This window comes from Schistocerca gregaria, chromosome 3 (genome assembly GCF_023897955.1).
Source record: "Schistocerca gregaria isolate iqSchGreg1 chromosome 3, iqSchGreg1.2, whole genome shotgun sequence".
NCBI lineage: Eukaryota > Metazoa > Arthropoda > Insecta > Orthoptera > Acrididae > Schistocerca > Schistocerca gregaria.
This window is the reverse complement of record NC_064922.1, coordinates 59,454,770-59,473,574: the sequence shown is the minus strand read 5'-3', so window position 1 is coordinate 59,473,574 and position 18,805 is coordinate 59,454,770. Positions and strand designations below refer to the sequence as shown.

General features: G+C 26.6%; 1 long non-coding RNA gene across 1 annotated transcript; it reads left to right on the top strand.

Moving 5' to 3' along the window:
• The first annotated feature begins 240 nt into the window (after positions 1 to 240).
• On the top strand, positions 241 to 16,807 carry LOC126355110 (uncharacterized). Its single transcript, XR_007565442.1, has 2 exons — positions 241 to 1,001; positions 16,620 to 16,807. It is a non-coding gene; the product is annotated as an uncharacterized LOC126355110 (long non-coding RNA).
• Positions 16,808 to 18,805: the final 1,998 nt, after the last annotated feature.

Below are 18,805 nucleotides of genomic sequence, written 5' to 3'. Positions count from 1 at the left end.
GGTTCCGTTATGATAAATTAATGTACTTAGCTTGAAAAAGTTTTTTACCTTTATCTTTGAATTTTTTTATTTTCTTTGTTGGTTTAAAGATTTTATTTATCTCATTTGTTTAGTGAAATTTTTTGAGAAAAGTTAATAGAAGAGTTAAACTTCTAATTTTATGTTTTCAAAACATATGCTTTTCCTAAGCTAATTAACTTTATTCCTTAATTAATTTATCTCATGCGTTTGTGACATGGACATTAATTAAGAAATATGTGAAGTAAATAATTGTTAAGATTTGACCTGTTATAATATAAGGTTCTTCAACAGGTCGTTTACCAATTCACGTTAGTAAGCATACAACAACTACTATAATTCAGAATAAAATTTGATTAATAGGGTAAAATTGAATGCCTCGGAATGGTGTTTTATTATAAAATGGTAAAATTATTAAGATTCTAATTGTTAAAAATAATGCAATAACACCTCCTAACTTATTAGGGATAGATCGTAGAATTGCATATGCAAATAGGAAATATCATTCTGGTTGAATGTGAACTGGTGTTACTAATGGGTTGGCAGGTACAAAGTTATCTGGATCTCCTAATAGGCAAGGATTAATTAAACATAGTATAATTAATAATGATGTTATTATTACAAATGTAATAGAATCCTTAAAGGTAAAGTATGGATGGAATGGAATTTTTTCAATATCTCCATTTAGTCCAAGAGGATTATTAGATCCTGTTTGGTGAATAAAAAATAAATGAATTGCTGCTATAGCAGTAATAATAAATGGTAATACAAAATGGAATGTGAAGAATCGATTTAATGTTGCATTATCAACAGCGAATCCTCCTCATACTCATTGGACTAAATCTGTTCCTAAGTATGGGATTGCTGATAATAAATTAGTAATTACTGTTGTACCTCAAAAAGATATTTGGCCTCAGGGTAAGACATATCCTATAAATGCAGTTGCTATAACTAAAAATAAAATCACTGTACCAATTATTCAGGTATGTATATATATATATATAAGATCCATAGTAAATTCCCCGTCCTACATGTAAGTAAATACAAATAAAAAATATAGATGCTCCATTTGCGTGTAAGGTTCGGATAATTCAACCATTATTTACGTCTCGGCAGATGTGTACTACACTACTGAATGCTATTTCAATATTTGATGTATAATGTATAGCTAAAAATAGTCCAGTTACGATTTGAATTAGCAAACATAACCCTAATACGGATCCAAAATTTCATCAAAATGAAATATTTGTTGGGGCAGGTAAGTCAATTAAAGAGTTATTAATAATTTTAATTAAAGGAAGTCTTAATCGTAAGGGTTTATTCATTAGTAATTATCTTATTTTACGAATAGGTCCCTGATTAATATTGGTGATTTTAACAACTGCTAGTAGTGCTAAAAATAAATAAATTATTATTATTATTGTAATAATGAATGTTGGTCTATTATATAATTTTTCTAAAGATATTGTTATTTCTTGATAATTGATTGAATTATCAATATTTATAGTTTCGGTGTTTTTGAAAAAGTCTATAAATATAGATATATCTAGAATAATTAATATTAATATGATAAATACTCACATTATTAATGTAATAATTATAGTGATTGATTTAGGCTGAAATATTTCGTTTGATGCAATTCTTGTAATGTAAATAAATAATACTAGTATACCACCAAGAAATGTTAAAAATAAAATATATGATAATCAATATCTTTCTATTATTGTTCCTGTTATTAATCCAACTAGGAAGGTTTGAAGGATAATAAAAAGCATTATTGATATTGGGTGTCTTAATTTAATAAAATTAATATTTATTACATTTGATAATGATATAATTATTATTTTGATCATTTCAGGGGTTAGTTTATTTAAAATACCGGTTTTGGGGACCGATGATGGAAGCTTTTCCACCTCTGAAGTTTTAAAAGTGGGGGCTGGACTTATTTCCGGTTTACAAGACCGGCGTTTTTTTTAAACTATTAAAACTAATGTTTATATTCTCTATTTTTACTTCTTTATTGATTTATTTTGCTGGTGTTTATGTTTTTTCTTCTAAACGTAAACATTTATTAATGGTTCTTTTGAGATTAGAATATATTGTTCTTTCTGTATTTATGTTAGTTATTGTTTTTCTTATTGAGTTTGATTATGATTATTTTTTTCCTGTTATTTTTTTAGTTTTTTCTGTTTGTGAGGGTGCTTTAGGTCTTTCTATTTTAGTTTCAATAATTCGTTCTCATGGTAATGATTTTTTTAATTCTTTTGGTTTATCTTTATGTTAAAGTATTTATTTATAACTATTTTTTTGATCCCTCTTTGTTTATTAAATAATTGTTGATGGTTGGTTCATTCTTTAATGTTTCTGTCTTGTTTTGTTTTTATAATTTGTGTTTATTCATATGCTGATTTGAATATAATTAGATATCATTTTGGTATTGATTATTTTTCTTTTAGTTTAATTTTACTTAGTTTTTGGATTTGTTCTTTAATAATCACTGCTAGAGGTTCAGTTTATTTAAGTTCATATCATTCTAATTTTTTTGTTTTTATGGTTTTGATTTTAATAATTATGCTTTATTGTTCATTTGCTAGATTAAGTCTTCTTTCTTTTTATATTTTTTTTGAGGCTAGATTAGTTCCTACTTTACTTTTAATTTTGGGTTGGGGTTATCAACCTGAGCGTTTGCAGGCTGGTGTTTATTTAATTTTTTATACTTTGGTTGCTAGATTACCTTTATTATTAGTTTTATTTAAGGTTTATGATTTTTCTAATACTTTATATTTTCCTTTATTGGTTGATTTTGGTTCTTATTATTTTATGTTTTATGTATTTATAATTTTGGCTTTTTTAGTTAAGATACCTATGTTTTTGGTTCATTTATGACTTCCTAAGGCTCATGTAGAGGCCCCTATTTCAGGTAGAATAATTCTTGCTGGTGTTATATTAAAGTTAGGTGGTTATGGTATTTTTCGTGTTATAAAGGTTATTTCTTATTTGGGTTTAAAGTTTAATTATTTTTGATTGTCTTTAGGTTTATCTGGGGGTGTTATTGTAAGATTTATTTGTTTTCGTCAGGTTGATTTAAAGTCTTTAATTGCATATTCTTCTGTTGCTCATATAAGAATGGTTATTGGTGGATTGATGACTATGAATTGATGAGGTTGTGTAGGTTCTCTTTCTCTAATGGTTGGTCATGGTTTATGTTATTCTGGTTTATTTTGTTTATCTAATATTATTTATGAACGTTTAGGTAGACGAAGATTATTAATTAACAAGGGTATAATTAATTTGATGCCAAGAATGGCTTTATGATGATTTCTTTTAAGATCATCAAATATGGCTGCTCCTCCTTCTTTAAATTTGGTAGGTGAAATTAGATTATTAAATAGAATTATATCTTGATCTTCTTTTAGATTCTTTGCTTTGATTTTTTTATCTTTTTTTAGAGCTGTTTATACTTTGTATATATATTCTTATTCTCAGCATGGGAATTATTATTCTGGTGTTTATACTTGTTCTCTTGGTTATTTTCGTGAATATCATCTTTTACTTTTACATTGATTGCCTTTAAATATTCTCTGTTTAAAGGGTGAATATTTCTTTGTTTAGTTTGCTTAAGTATTTTAATTAAAAATATTGTTTTGTGGAATCAATGATATGAAGTTTTTCATCTTAGGCCGTGAATTTATTTTCTATTTGTTCTTTGAGTTTTTTTTCTTTGTTTATTTCGAGAACTATAATTTTTATTTTAGGTATTTATTATTTAATAATTGATTATAGAGTTTTTGTTGAGTGAGAGCTTTTCAATTTAAATGGTTCTATAGTTGTTATAACTTTAATTTTGGATTGAATATCTCTTATTTTTATATCTTTTGTTATATATATTTCTTCTTTGGTTATTTATTATAGAGAGGATTATATATCTGGTGAAAAGAATATAAATCGTTTTATTATTATTGTTTTAATATTTATTCTTTCTATAGGTTTTTTAATTATTAGTCCTAATTTAATTAGAATTTTATTAGGTTGAGATGGTTTAGGTTTAGTTTCTTATTGTTTAGTTATTTATTATCAAAATGTAAAATCTTATAGTGCTGGTATATTAACTGCACTTTCTAATCGTATTGGTGATGTTGCTATTTTAATTTCTATTGCATGAATGTTAAATTTTGGTGGTTGAAATTATATTTATTATTATGATTTTATTTCTAATTCTTTTGAAATAAAGCTCATTACTATATTAATTGTTTTAGCAGCTATAACTAAGAGAGCTCAGATTCCTTTCTCTTCATGACTTCCTGCTGCTATAGCAGCTCCTACTCCTGTTTCTGCTTTAGTTCATTCTTCTACTCTTGTTACTGCTGGTGTTTATTTATTAACTCGTTTTAGACCAATTTTGGATACTTATAATTGTGGTTGATTTTTACTTTTAATTGGTTGTATAACTATATTTATGGCTGGATTGGGCGCTAATTTTGAGTTTGATTTAAAGAAGATTATTGCTCTTTCTACTTTAAGACAACTTGGTTTAATAATAAGAATTTTGGCTATAGGTTATCCAAAGCTTGCATTTTTTCATTAATTGGCTCATGCTTTATTTAAGGCATTATTATTTATATGTGCAGGTTCAATAATTCATAATTTGAAGGATTCTCAGGATATTCGTTTTATAGGATCAATTGTTAATTTCATACCTTTAACTTCAGTTTGTTTTAATGTTTCTAGTTTATCTTTGTGTGGAATACCTTTTTTAGCGGGATTTTATTCAAAGGATTTAATTCTTGAGATGGTTTGTTTAAGATGAATTAATTGTTTAATTTTTTTTCTTTATTTTTTTTCTACTGGTTTAACTGCTTCTTATTCTTTTCGTTTGTTTTATTATTCAATATCTGGTGATAATAATTTTTATTCTAGATTTTCTTTTGATGATAAGGGTTATTATATTTCATTTGGAATAATTGGTCTATTGTTTGTTGCTGTTTTTGGTGGTAGTCTTTTATCTTGATTAATTTTTCCTATTCCTCATGTGATTGCTTTACCTTATTATTTAAAGTTTTTAACTATTACAGTTGTTATTTTAGGTGCTTATTTAGGTTATATTATTTCTAATTTTGATTTTTCTCATAATTTATTTTCTTTAAGTATACTTTCTTTTGTTAGATTTGCTGGTTCTATATGATTTATACCTTTTCTTTCAACTAAGTTTATTAGATATATTCCTTTAAAAATAGGTTATTATTCATCTAAGTCATTTGATTATGGTTGAGGTGAATTACTTGGTGGTCAAGGTTTATATAGATTATTTATTTATTTAATTGGTTATATTCAAGGTTGATATGATTCTAATTTCAAGATTTATCTTTTAACTTTTATTTTTTGAATATTTATTTTGGTAATATTGTTTTTCGTTTACTTAAATAGCTTATAATTAGAGCGTGACACTGAAGATGTTAAGGAAGTATTTTTACTTTTAAGTATTTATAAATATAGATATATTATTTTTACAGTGAAAATGTAATGTTTTATTTAAACTATATAAATTTTAGAAATGTTAACGGAGTTTAACCGCTAATATAAAAAGTTAGCAGCTTTCATATTGGCTTTACATTTCCTTAATTGGAACTATTATAGTTCAATTATATTATTAACAGTAATACGCCTCTTTTTGGCTGCAATTAATAAGAATAAGGGTAGTACATACCAATCTTCCAGGTCGAAACTGACTGCAATATTTCACTTCTTATTCTATTTAAGGTTGATTGATAATATCAATACTTTTTGAATGCAACCCAAATGTTATATTTAACTACAACCCTTTATTCTGCTCATTGTAATGCTCCTTGGTTTCATTCATGGTATAGTCCTCCTAATAGAACTAGAATAAAAAATATTGTTGATACTGTTCAGATTATAATGTCTGAAGTTTTAAAAATAATTACAATTGGTAGAATTAGTGCAATTTCTACATCAAAAATTAAAAAGATTACTGCGATTAGGAAGAATCGTATTGAGAATGGTATTCGTGCTGATCTTTTTGGATCAAACCCACATTCAAATGGTGATCTTTTTTCTTGATCATTAATTAATTTTTTTGATAGTGTTGTTGCCAGGATTATAACAATTATTGGAATAATAAATCTAATGAAAACTCTTGTTGATAGAATTAGAATTGTTTTTCTTGATTTATATCAAGCTTTCTGATTGGAAGTCAAATGTACTATTTATACTAGAAAAACAATTATCTACCTCATCAATAAATAGAGATATATAAGAATAATCATACTACGTCTACGAAGTGTCAGTATCATGCTGCTGCTTCAAATCCAAAGTGATGTCTTGGTGAAAATTGATTTATTGAGTGTCGAAGTAGACATGTTGATAAAAAGATTGTTCCAATAATTACGTGTAAACCATGGAATCCTGTTGCAACAAAGAATGTTGATCCATAAACAGCATCTGCAATGGTAAAAGGTGCTTCTCAATATTCATATGCTTGAAGTATTGTAAAGTATAGTCCTAATAACACTGTGAAGAATAATCCTTGTAGTGCTTGAGTATGATTAGATTCCATTAAACTATGATGTGCTCATGTTACTGTTACTCCTGATGCTAAAAGAATAGCTGTATTAAGTAATGGAATTTGTATAGGGTTAAAGGGTTGAATTCCTATTGGAGGTCATAGTATTCCTAGTTCAATTGTTGGTGCTAATCTTCTTCTAAAGAATGCTCAAAAAAAAGAAACGAAAAATAATACCTCTGATGCAATAAATAAAATTATTCCTCATCGTAATCCAATTGATACAAATCCTGTATGTAATCCTTGATATGTTCCTTCTCGTACTACATCTCGTCATCATTGAATTATAGTTAGTAGGGTAATTCCAAATCCAATTATGAATAAGTTAATATTAAATAGGTGGAATCATTTTGCTAGTCCTGATACTAGGACTATTGCTCCAATTGCTCCTGTTAATGGTCAAGGTCTATAGTCTACTAAGTGGAATGGGTGGTTTGAGTGAGTTGTTAACATAGGTTTAATATACTTCTCTAGAATATAGAGTTCTTAGAATTGAGAAAACATAGGCTTGAATTATTGCTACTGCTGATTCTAGAATTAATAGAAGTATTTGTCCAATAATTAGTAATGAGATTAAGTTTATTGCTATAGATGGTCCTGTGTTTCCTAATAAGGTTAATAATAAGTGTCCTGCAATTATATTTGCTGCCAACCATACTGCTAATGTACCTGGTCGAATAACATTACTAATTGTTTCAATTAGTACTATAAATGATATTAATGCAGGCGGTGTACCTTGTGGTACAAGGTGTGTAAATATATGATTAGTATGGTTAATTCATCCAAATAATATAAATCTTAGCCATATAGGTAGGGCAATTGCAAATGTTAATGCTAAATGTCTTGTTCTAGTAAAAATATAAGGGAATAATCCTATGAAATTGTTAAATAATATTATAATAAAAATTGAGATGAAAATGAATGTTGTTCCATTAAATGATTTTGGTCCAAGAAGTGTTTTAAATTCATTATGTAAGGTTAAATTTAGTTTATTTCAGATAATGTTAATTCGTGATGGTGTAAGTCAAAATAGTGATGGGATTAATTATAGTCCTAGAAATGTTCTAGTTCAATTTAATGATAAATTAAAGATGTTAGTTGATGGGTCAAATGTTGAGAATAGATTTGTTATCATATTCAATTTAAGTTTTTTATTTCAATTGTTCCTTTTTCTGCTCTTTTAATAAGGTTAGGTTTAAATGAGAAGAAGTTTATTTGATTAAACAAGATTAATGTAGCTGAAAATATAATGAATAGTGAGAATCATATAAGAGGGGATATTTGAGGGATTTGGATATAATTTCCCCATCAGAAGTAGTCGTTAATTTACTATTATTTGGTTTAAGAGACCATTACTTACTTTCAGTCATCTGATGAATTTCAAGGTGTACTAATTTTTTTTAGTTACTTTAGATTGACACTCTAATGTTATTTATTTTAACTAACTCCTTAAATTATCTTAGATAATCACTTAATAAATAAATTTACTGAAGTTCTTTCAATTACAATTGGTATAAATCTGTGGTTTGCTCCACAGATTTCTGAGCATTGTCCAAAGAATAATCCAGGTCGATTTATTGTGAATGTTCCTTGATTTAACCGACCTGGCGTTGCATCAATTTTAACCCCTAATGCAGGAACTGCTCATGAGTGTAGAACATCTGATGCTCTTGTTAATACTCGTACTTCTGTATTTATTGGTAGGATTGTTCGGTTATCTACATCTAGTAGTCGGAATCCATCATTTTCTAGGTCTTGTTCTGGTGTTATATAAGTGTCAAATTCTACGTCTATGAAGTCTGAATATTCATATCTTCAATATCATTGTCGTCCAATGGTTTTAATTGTAATTATTGCATCTACTGAATCATCAAGTAAATATAATAGTCGTAATGATGGAAGGGCAATAAAAATTAATGTAATTGCTGGTAAAGCTGTTCAGATTGTTTCAATTAAATGTCCATGAAGTATATTACGGTTAGTATAGGCAATAAATAATATATAACTTAGGGCATAACCTACAATTACTGTAATTAATAATAATACGACCATAGTATGATCATGAAAGAATGATAATTGCTCCATTAATGGTGAAGCTCCATCTTGAAGAGATAAATTTGATCATGTTGCCATTAATAAATATTTTCTAATAAAAGGTCAAACCTTTATTTGTAGAGCTTAAATCTACTGCACTAATCTGCCATATTAGAATCTAGAGATCAATGGTAATTCTGAGTAACTACGTTCTGCAGGAGGGTTATTTTGTAGTCATTCTGTTTATCTTCATATGTTAGCTCTAAATATAATTGCTCGGTTTGTAATCATTCTTTCTCATATAATTACAATGAATATAATGATTCCTACAATAGAAATTGTAGACCCAATTCTTGATACTACGTTTCATGATGTATATGCGTCTGGGTAGTCAGAGTATCGTCGAGGTATTCCTGCTAATCCTAGGAAGTGTTGAGGAAAGAATGTTAAATTTACTCCAATGAATATAATTGTAAATTGGATTTTTAATCATGTATTATTTATAGTTAATCCTGTAAATAGTGGATATCATTGAATGACACCTCCTATAATTGCAAATACTGCTCCTATAGATAATACATAATGAAAGTGGGCTACTACATAATATGTATCATGTAATACAATATCAAGTGATGAATTTGCTAATACTAATCCTGTTAATCCACCAATTGTAAATAGGAAAATAAATCCTAGAGCTCATAATAATGGTGGATTGAACTTGAATTTAGTTCCATATAATGTAGCTAATCATCTAAATACCTTAATTCCTGTAGGTACAGCAATAATTATTGTTGCTGATGTAAAATATGCTCGTGTGTCAACATCCATTCCTACTGTAAATATATGATGTGCTCATACAATAAATCCTATTAGTCCAATTGACAGTATAGCATAAATTATACCTAATGTTCCAAATGATTCAATTTTTCCTCTTTCTTGACATACAATATGTGAAATAATTCCGAACCCCGGTAGAATTAAAATATAAACTTCTGGGTGTCCAAAGAATCAAAATAGATGTTGATATAGAATTGGGTCACCCCCTCCTGCAGGGTCAAAGAATGATGTATTTAAATTTCGATCTGTTAATAATATAGTAATAGCTCCTGCTAAAACTGGAAGTGAAAGAAGGAGAAGTAATGCTGTAATAGCTACAGATCATACAAATAAAGGTGTTTGATCTAAAGTTATACTTTCTGATCGTATATTAATTGCTGTTGTAATGAAATTCACTGCACCAAGAATAGATGATACACCTGCTAAGTGCAGTGAAATAATAGCTAGATCTACAGATGCACCCCCGTGTGCAATAGCTCCTGCTAGAGGAGGGTAAACTGTTCATCCTGTACCAGCACCATTATCTACTATAGAAGATGTAAGAAGAAGGGTTAGTGAAGGTGGTAGTAATCAAAAACTTATATTATTTATTCGTGGAAATGCTATATCTGGTGCACCAATTATTAGTGGAACAAGTCAATTACCAAATCCACCAATTATAATAGGTATTACTATAAAGAAAATTATTACGAATGCGTGAGCTGTAATAATAACATTATAAATCTGGTCATCCCCAATTAGAGATCCGGGTTGGCCAAGTTCAGCACGAATAAGTATTCTTATTGATGTTCCTACTATTCCTGCTCATGCTCCAAATATGAAGTATAAAGTACCAATGTCCTTATGGTTTGTTGAGAATAATCATTTTTGCGGTAAGATGGCTGAATTTTAGGTGGTAGACTGTAAATCTACTTATGAGATGTTTTCTCTCTTATCATATTTAGGTCTTATATTCAATTATGATTCTAGACTGCAATTCTAGAGGTGTAAAATTTTACTAAGGCCTAAAAGATTATTCTTTTAATTATAACTTTGAAGGTTATTAGTTTGATTAACTTAAGTCCTTAGTATAATGAAATTAAGGTTGATGTTGAAATCAATCCTATTGTTGAAATTATTACTGTCATAGGAAGAATGATTCTTGATTTTTGGGACTTTATCTTTATAGATCACGAATTTTCTGTGTATGATATAATTAGAGCTGAGAATCTAATACGTATATAGTAGTAGAGTGTAATTGTAGTTAATACAACTATAATAGTTATAATAGTTGTTATATTGTTTTCTATTAATGATTGTATTACAATTCATTTTGGTAAGAATCCAAGGAATGGTGGTAGTCCACCTAAAGATAATAAAGATAAGAATATTATGAATTTAATTTCGGTTTTTATATTTCTGGCTGAATAAATTTGATTTATGAAAAATAAATTTATTTGCTTAAATAATAAAACTATAATTAATCTTAATAGTGAGTAAATAATGAAGTATAGTTCTCAGATGTTTTCTCTGACTGTTAATGATCTAATTATTCAACCTAGATGTCTGATTGATGAATATGCTAAAAGTTGTCGTAAGGATGTTTGATTTAAACCTCCTATTGCCCCAATAATAATTCTTAAGATAATAATTGTTCAAATAAAAGTTCTTAATTGAATACAATGAGATAAGACCATTATTGGGGCGATTTTTTGTCATGTTTATTAATGTTAAACAATTATTTCATCTTGATGCTCCTATAACTTCTGGAAATCAGAAATGGAAAGGTGCAGCTCCAATCTTTAATAATAGTCTAGATCTAATTATTATTGATGGGATAAATTCTGTTTCCCATCCCATGGGATATTTTATTTGAATCAGCAAAATTGAAAATAATAATATTGTCGATGCTATTGCTTGGACAATAAAATATTTAATTGATGATTCATTTATTATTATATTTTTTTTCTTGTTAGGAGCGGAATAAATGAAAGTAAGTTGATCTCAAGTCCTATTCAAACCCCAAATCAGGAATTTGATGAAATGGACAGGATCGTTCCTATCATTAATGTTGATAGGAAGAGAAGTTTTGTAGAGTTGTTGGTCATTAAAAAGGAGAGGATTGATACCTCTATAAATGGGGTATGAACCCATTAGCTTGTTTAGCTTACCTTTTTACATTAAGGTGTATGATGCACGTTAGTTTTTGATACTAAAGGAGGTAGTTTAATTCTATCTTATGTAATTTTAATGAAGGTAATTTTATTTACTTTATTTACCCTATCAAGGTAACCCTTTAATCAGGCACTTCATTTATTTAATATATAAATCGAAAGTTTTTTTTTGAAATTCTTTTATGTATTATTTTGTTTAATTAGGATTAATTTATCCTGCTCATATTATTTTTTTTATATATATATATATAATAAATAATTTATATTAATATATTACATTTAATTGAAATTAAAGTATTATAAGTTCATCTTACCATTATCAATTGATTATTTTAATGCAATTATTTACCTAGGATTATAGCTACTTATGTTTTTAGCTTAAAATAGGTTATTATAATATAATATATATAATAATATGTAATTTAATATTTAATATTATTATAATTGGATATAATAAATAAAATTATTAATTTAAATATAAAATATTATAATTAATATAAATAATTATATTAATTATAATAATATAATTATGTAAATTATCTATAATAAGATTATTTAACTAATATATATGAAAGTTAACTTAATATAAAAAAAAGAATTCATATTAATAACATATTATATTAAATTACATAATTGTATAAAATATATTTATTATATTATTTAATCTTTCTTTATTTATTAGTGAAAAGAAAGATTAAATAAGAAAGAATATAATACATTTATTGCTATACATGTTCCATATTAATCTTTAATTATATATAATGGAGAAGTTGTTGTGGTCATACATAGGGGCGTTTCTTTTTTTTTTGTTAATGTTTGTGGTTTTTTTCTTTTTTTTTCTTTAAATATTTGAATCTTTTATTTTTTCCTGAATTAATAGATTTAAAATTTTCTTATTTTTTATTTTTAAAAGTTTTATTCTTGCTTGTTTATTCACTTTTTCTTTGTATTATATGTAAGTTTTGTTAGACTAAATGTTCTTTTTGCAGTAATTTGATTTAATTATCAAGTGATTTTGGATTTAGCAATTGATTTAGTATCGGCATAATTCGTGCCAGCAGCCGCGGTTATACGATTGATACAAGTGAATATTATTGGTTAAAACAGTTGTTTATATTATTAGGGTTGAAATATAAATTTGTAAGATGAAATGTTAAAATTTATTTGTGGCCCTTTTTATGAATCTGTGAAATTTAAATAATAAACTAGGATTAGATACCCTATTATTTTAAATGTTAATTATATTTACCAGGGTACTATTAGTTAAGGTCTTTAAACCCAAAGAATTTGGCGGTATCTCATTCCATTCAGAGGAACCTACCCCATGATTGATAATACACGATTTACTCTACTTAATTTATTTGTTTGTATATCTCCGTTATCAGAGAATCTTTTTAGAGTTATAATTCTCAAGATTTATAATTATAAAATATTTCATGTCAAGGTGCAGCTTATAGTTAAGAGGAGGTGGGTTACAATAGATTTTTGTTTATAACGGATTTGATAGTGAAATACTGTTAATGAAGGTGGATTTGATAGTAATTTAATTTATTTAATTTAACTGATATTGGCTCTGAGATGTGTACACATCACCCGTCGCTCTCATTATTGATTATTCTATTTTATTTTAAAGTAGCTTCAATTTAGATGAGATAAGTCGTAACATAGTAGATGTACTGGAAAGTGTATCTAGGAAGAGTTTCAAGATATAACTTATTAGTAAAGTGTTTCATTTACACTGAAAATTTTTCTGTGCAAATCAGGATATCTTGATTATTTATTTTATTATATTTATTTTTTGTTTATTTAATTATTTAATTTAAATAATTTTATTGTATTTTTGTCTTAGTATATTTTATAGAATTGATTTTTTAAATTATAGTTTATTGGTAATGTAAGTGTTTTATGAAATATTATTTTAAATTTTTTTAAGTAGATTTTATTTATATTACCTTTTGTATCAGGGTTTATCAAAATTTTAGTATTTATTTTACTTGTCTCGATTTGGGTTGATTTATAAATAATTTATAGTTAATGTATCATAATTATTATTAAATTATTTATAGAAATGAGATGTTAATCGTTTCCCAAGATATCTAGTTTCTTAAGAAAAAATTTAATTTTTTAAAGTTATTTGTTTTTATTTAATTTTTTAAGTAAAAATATTAACTTATTTATTCTTTAAGGGATAAGCTTTGAAGTTAATAACCTATAATTTATTTTATAGAAATATAATAGTAAGCTTTAAACCAGCTATCTTTAAGATTACGTTTTAGTTCATTATTTTTTATTTTGATTTTATAAATATTTTAGGTTTTTTATTAAGATTATTAATTTAATTTTAAAATTTTTGTAATAATGATAGAATTAGTATATTTATTTGTATGAAATTTTTACCTTGTGAACTTATTATAAGGAACTAGGCAAAACTGATTTCCGAGTGTTTATCAAAAACATGTCCTCTTGTTTATATTTTGAGGTCTGGCCTGCTCACTGAGCGTATTTTTAAAGAGCCGCGGTATTTTGACCGTGCAAAGGTAGCATAATCATTAGTCTCTTAATTAGTGGCTGGAATGAATGGCTTGACGAGAAATCAACTGTCTCTTAATAAATTTTTGAATTTAACTTTTGAGTCAAAAGGCTTCAATTCTTCTTTAGGACGAGAAGACCCTATAGAGCTTGACATTTTACTTTTATATAGTTTTTTGTTTGTCTTTCTATATTTAATGATGATGTTTTGTTGGGGTGACATGAAGAATAGATAAACTCTTCATTATTATATCATTTATTTATGTTTGTTATTTTGATCCATAATTTATGATCATAAGATTAAGTTACCTTAGGGATAACAGCGTAATTGTTTTTGAGAGCTCATATCGACAAAGCAGATTGCGACCTCGATGTTGGATTAAGAAAAATTTTGGGTGCAGGAGCCCAATGATTAGGTCTGTTCGACCTTTAAATTCTTACATGATCTGAGTTCAGACCGGCGTGAGCCAGGTCGGTTTCTATCCTAAGATTGTTAATCCATATTAGTACGAAAGGACCATATGGTTAAAATAATTTTTGTTATATTGATTAATATTAATTTATTTACTATTTTGACAGATTAATGTGTTGAATTTAGAATTCATTTATGTAGATTTTTTCTACAAATAGTATTGATACTTTATGATTTATTTATATTTATTTTGAATTTTCTTTTATTGGTTATTTGTGTTTTAATTAGTGTTGCCTTTTTAACTTTATTAGAGCGTAAGGTTTTAGGTTATATTCAGATTCGAAAGGGTCCAAATAAGGTAGGTTTTGTTGGAATTCCTCAGCCATTTAGAGATGCTATTAAGTTAATTTGTAAGGAGCAGCCAATTCCTATTATATCTAATTACCTACTTTATTATTTTTTCCCTGTTTTTAATTTAATGATTTCTTTAGCCGTTTGAGTAATTTTTCATTATTTAACTTATATGTGTTCTTTTTCTTATGGATTTTTATTTTTTTTATGTTGTACTAGATTAGGTGTTTATACTGTTATAATTGCTGGTTGATCTTCTAATTCAAATTATTCATTATTAGGTTCTCTTCGTTCTGTTGCTCAAACAATTTCTTATGAAGTTAGTTTAGCTTTAATTTTATTGTCTTTAATTATTTTAATTGGTAGTTTTAATATGTTTGATTTTAAAAACTATCAGCTTTATTGTTGATTTATTATTATTTCTTTTCCTTTAGCTTTAGCTTGTTTTGCTTCTTGCTTAGCTGAAACTAATCGTACTCCTTTTGATTTTGCTGAAGGGGAATCTGAGTTAGTTTCAGGATTTAATATTGAGTATGGTGCGGGTGGTTTTACTTTAATTTTTTTAGCTGAATATACTAGAATTGTCTTCATAAGAATGTTATTGGCTTTAATTTTTTTGGGTGGTGATTTTTATTCTTTTATATTTTTTATTAAGCTTGCTATTATATCTTTTGGTTTTATTTGGGTTCGTGGAACATTACCACGGTTCCGTTATGATAAATTAATGTACTTAGCTTGAAAAAGTTTTTTACCTTTATCTTTGAATTTTTTTATTTTCTTTGTTGGTTTAAAGATTTTATTTATCTCATTTGTTTAGTGAAATTTTTTGAGAAAAGTTAATAGAAGAGTTAAACTTCTAATTTTATGTTTTCAAAACATATGCTTTTCCTAAGCTAATTAACTTTATTCCTTAATTAATTTATCTCATGCGTTTGCGACATGGACATTAATTAAGAAATATGTGAAGTAAATAATTGTTAAGATTTGACCTGTTATAATATAAGGTTCTTCAACAGGTCGTTTACCAATTCACGTTAGTAAGCATACAACAACTACTATAATTCAGAATAAAATTTGATTAATAGGGTAAAATTGAATGCCTCGGAATGGTGTTTTATTATAAAACGGTAAAATTATTAAGATTCTAATTGATAAAAATAATGCAATAACACCTCCTAACTTATTAGGGATAGATCGTAGAATTTAATATGCAAATAGGATATATTATTCTGGTTGAATGTGAACTGGTGTTACTAATGGGTTGGCAGGTACAAAGTTATCTGGATCTCCTAATAGGTAAGGATTAATTAAACATAGTATAATTAATAATGATGTTATTATTACAAATGTAATAGAATCCTTAAAGGTAAAGTATGGATGGAATGGAATTTTTTCAATATCTCCATTTAGTCCAAGAGGATTATTAGATCCTGTTTGGTGAAGAAAAAATAAATGAATTGCTGCTATAGCAGCAATAATAAATGGTAATACAAAATGGAATGTGAAGAATCGATTTAATGTTGCATTATCAACAGCGAATCCTCCTCATACTCATTGGACTAAATCTGTTCCTAAGTATGGGATTGCTGATAATAAATTAGTAATTACTGTTGTACCTCAAAAAGATATTTGGCCTCAGGGTAAGACATATCCTATAAATGCAGTTGCTATAACTAGAAATAAAATCACTGTACCAATTATTCAGGTATGTATATATATATAAGATCCATAGTAAATTCCCCGTCCTACATGTAAGTAAATAAAAATAAAAAATATAGATGCTCCATTTGCGTGTAAGGTTCGGATAATTCAACCATTATTTACGTCTCGGCAGATGTGTACTACACTACTGAATGCTATTTCAATATTTGATGTATAATGTATAGATAAAAATAGTCCAGTTACGATTTGAATTACCAAACATAACCCTAATAGGGATCCAAAATTTCATCAAAATGAAATATTTGTTGGGGCAGGTAAGTCAATTAAAGAGTTATTAATAATTTTAATTAAAGGATGTCTTAATCGTAAGGGTTTATTCATTAGTAATTATCTTATTTTACGAATAGGTCCCTGATTAATATTGGTGATTTTAACAACTGCTAGTAGTGCTAAAAATAAATAAATTATTATTATTATTGTAATAATGAATGTTGGTCTATTATATAATTTTTCTAAAGATATTGTTATTTCTTGATAATTGATTGAATTATCAATATTTATAGTTTCGGTGTTTTTGAAAAAGTCTATAAATATAGATATATCTAGAATAATTAATATTAATATGATAAATACTCACATTATTAATGTAATAATTATAGTGATTGATTTAGGCTGAAATATTTCGTTTGATGCAATTCTTGTAATGTAAATAAATAATACTAGTATACCACCAAGAAATGTTAAAAATAAAATATATGATAATCAATATCTTTCTATTATTGTTCCTGTTATTAATCCAACTAGGAAGGTTTGAAGGATAATAAAAAGCATTATTGATATTGGGTGTCTTAATTTAATAAAATTAATATTTATTACATTTGATAATGATATAATTATTATTTTGATCATTTCAGGGGTTAGTTTATTTAAAATACCGGTTTTGGAGACCGATGATGGAAGCTTTTCCACCTCTGAAGTTTTAAAAGTGGGGGCTGGACTTATTTCCGGTTTACAAGACCGGCGTTTTTTTTAAACTATTAAAACTAATGTTTATATTCTCTATTTTTACTTCTTTATTGATTTATTTTGCTGGTGTTTATGTTTTTTCTTCTAAACGTAAACATTTATTAATGGTTCTTTTGAGATTAGAATAAATTGTTCTTTCTTTATTTATGTTAGTTATTGTTTTTCTTATTGAGTTTGATTATGATTATTTTTTTCCTGTTATTTTTTTAGTTTTTTCTGTTTGTGAGGGTGCTTTAGGTCTTTCTATTTTAGTTTCAATAATTCGTTCTCATGGTAATGATTTTTTTAATTCTTTTGGTTTATCTTTATGTTAAAGTATTTATTTATAACTATTTTTTTGATCCCTCTTTGTTTATTAAATAATTGTTGATGGTTGGTTCATTCTTTAATGTTTCTGTCGGGTTTTGTTTTTATAATTTGTGTTTATTCATATGCTGATTTGAATATAATTAGATATTATTTTGGTATTGATTATTTTTCTTTTAGTTTAATTTTACTTAGTTTTTGGATTTGTTCTTTAATAATCACTGCTAGAGGTTCAGTTTATTTAAGTTCATATCATTCTAATTTTTTTGTTTTTATGGTTTTGATTTTAATAATTATGCTTTATTGTTCATTTGCTAGATTAAGTCTTCTTTCTTTTTATATTTTTTTTGAGGCTAGATTAGTTCCTACTTTACTTTTAATTTTGGGTTGGGGTTATCAACCTGAGCGTTTGCAGGCTGGTGTTTATTTAATTTTTTATACTTTGGTTGCTAGATTACCTTTATTATTAGTTTTATTTAAGGTTTATGATTTTTCTAATACTTTATATTTTCCTTTATTGGTTGATTTTGGTTCTTATTATTTTATGTTTTATGTATTTATAATTTTGGCTTTTTTAGTTAAGATACCTATGTTTTTGGTTCATTTATGACTTCCTAAGGCTCATGTAGAGGCCCCTATTTCAGGTAGAATAATTCTTGCTGGTGTTTTATTAAAGTTAGGTGGTTATGGTATTTTTCGTGTTATAAAGGTTATTTCTTATTTGGGTTTAAAGTTTAATTATTTTTGATTGTCTTTAGGTTTATCTGGGGGTGTTATTGTAAGATTTATTTGTTTTCGTCAGGTTGATTTAAAGTCTTTAATTGCATATTCTTCTGTTGCTCATATAAGAATGGTTATTGGTGGATTGATGACTATGAATTGATGAGGTTGTGTAGG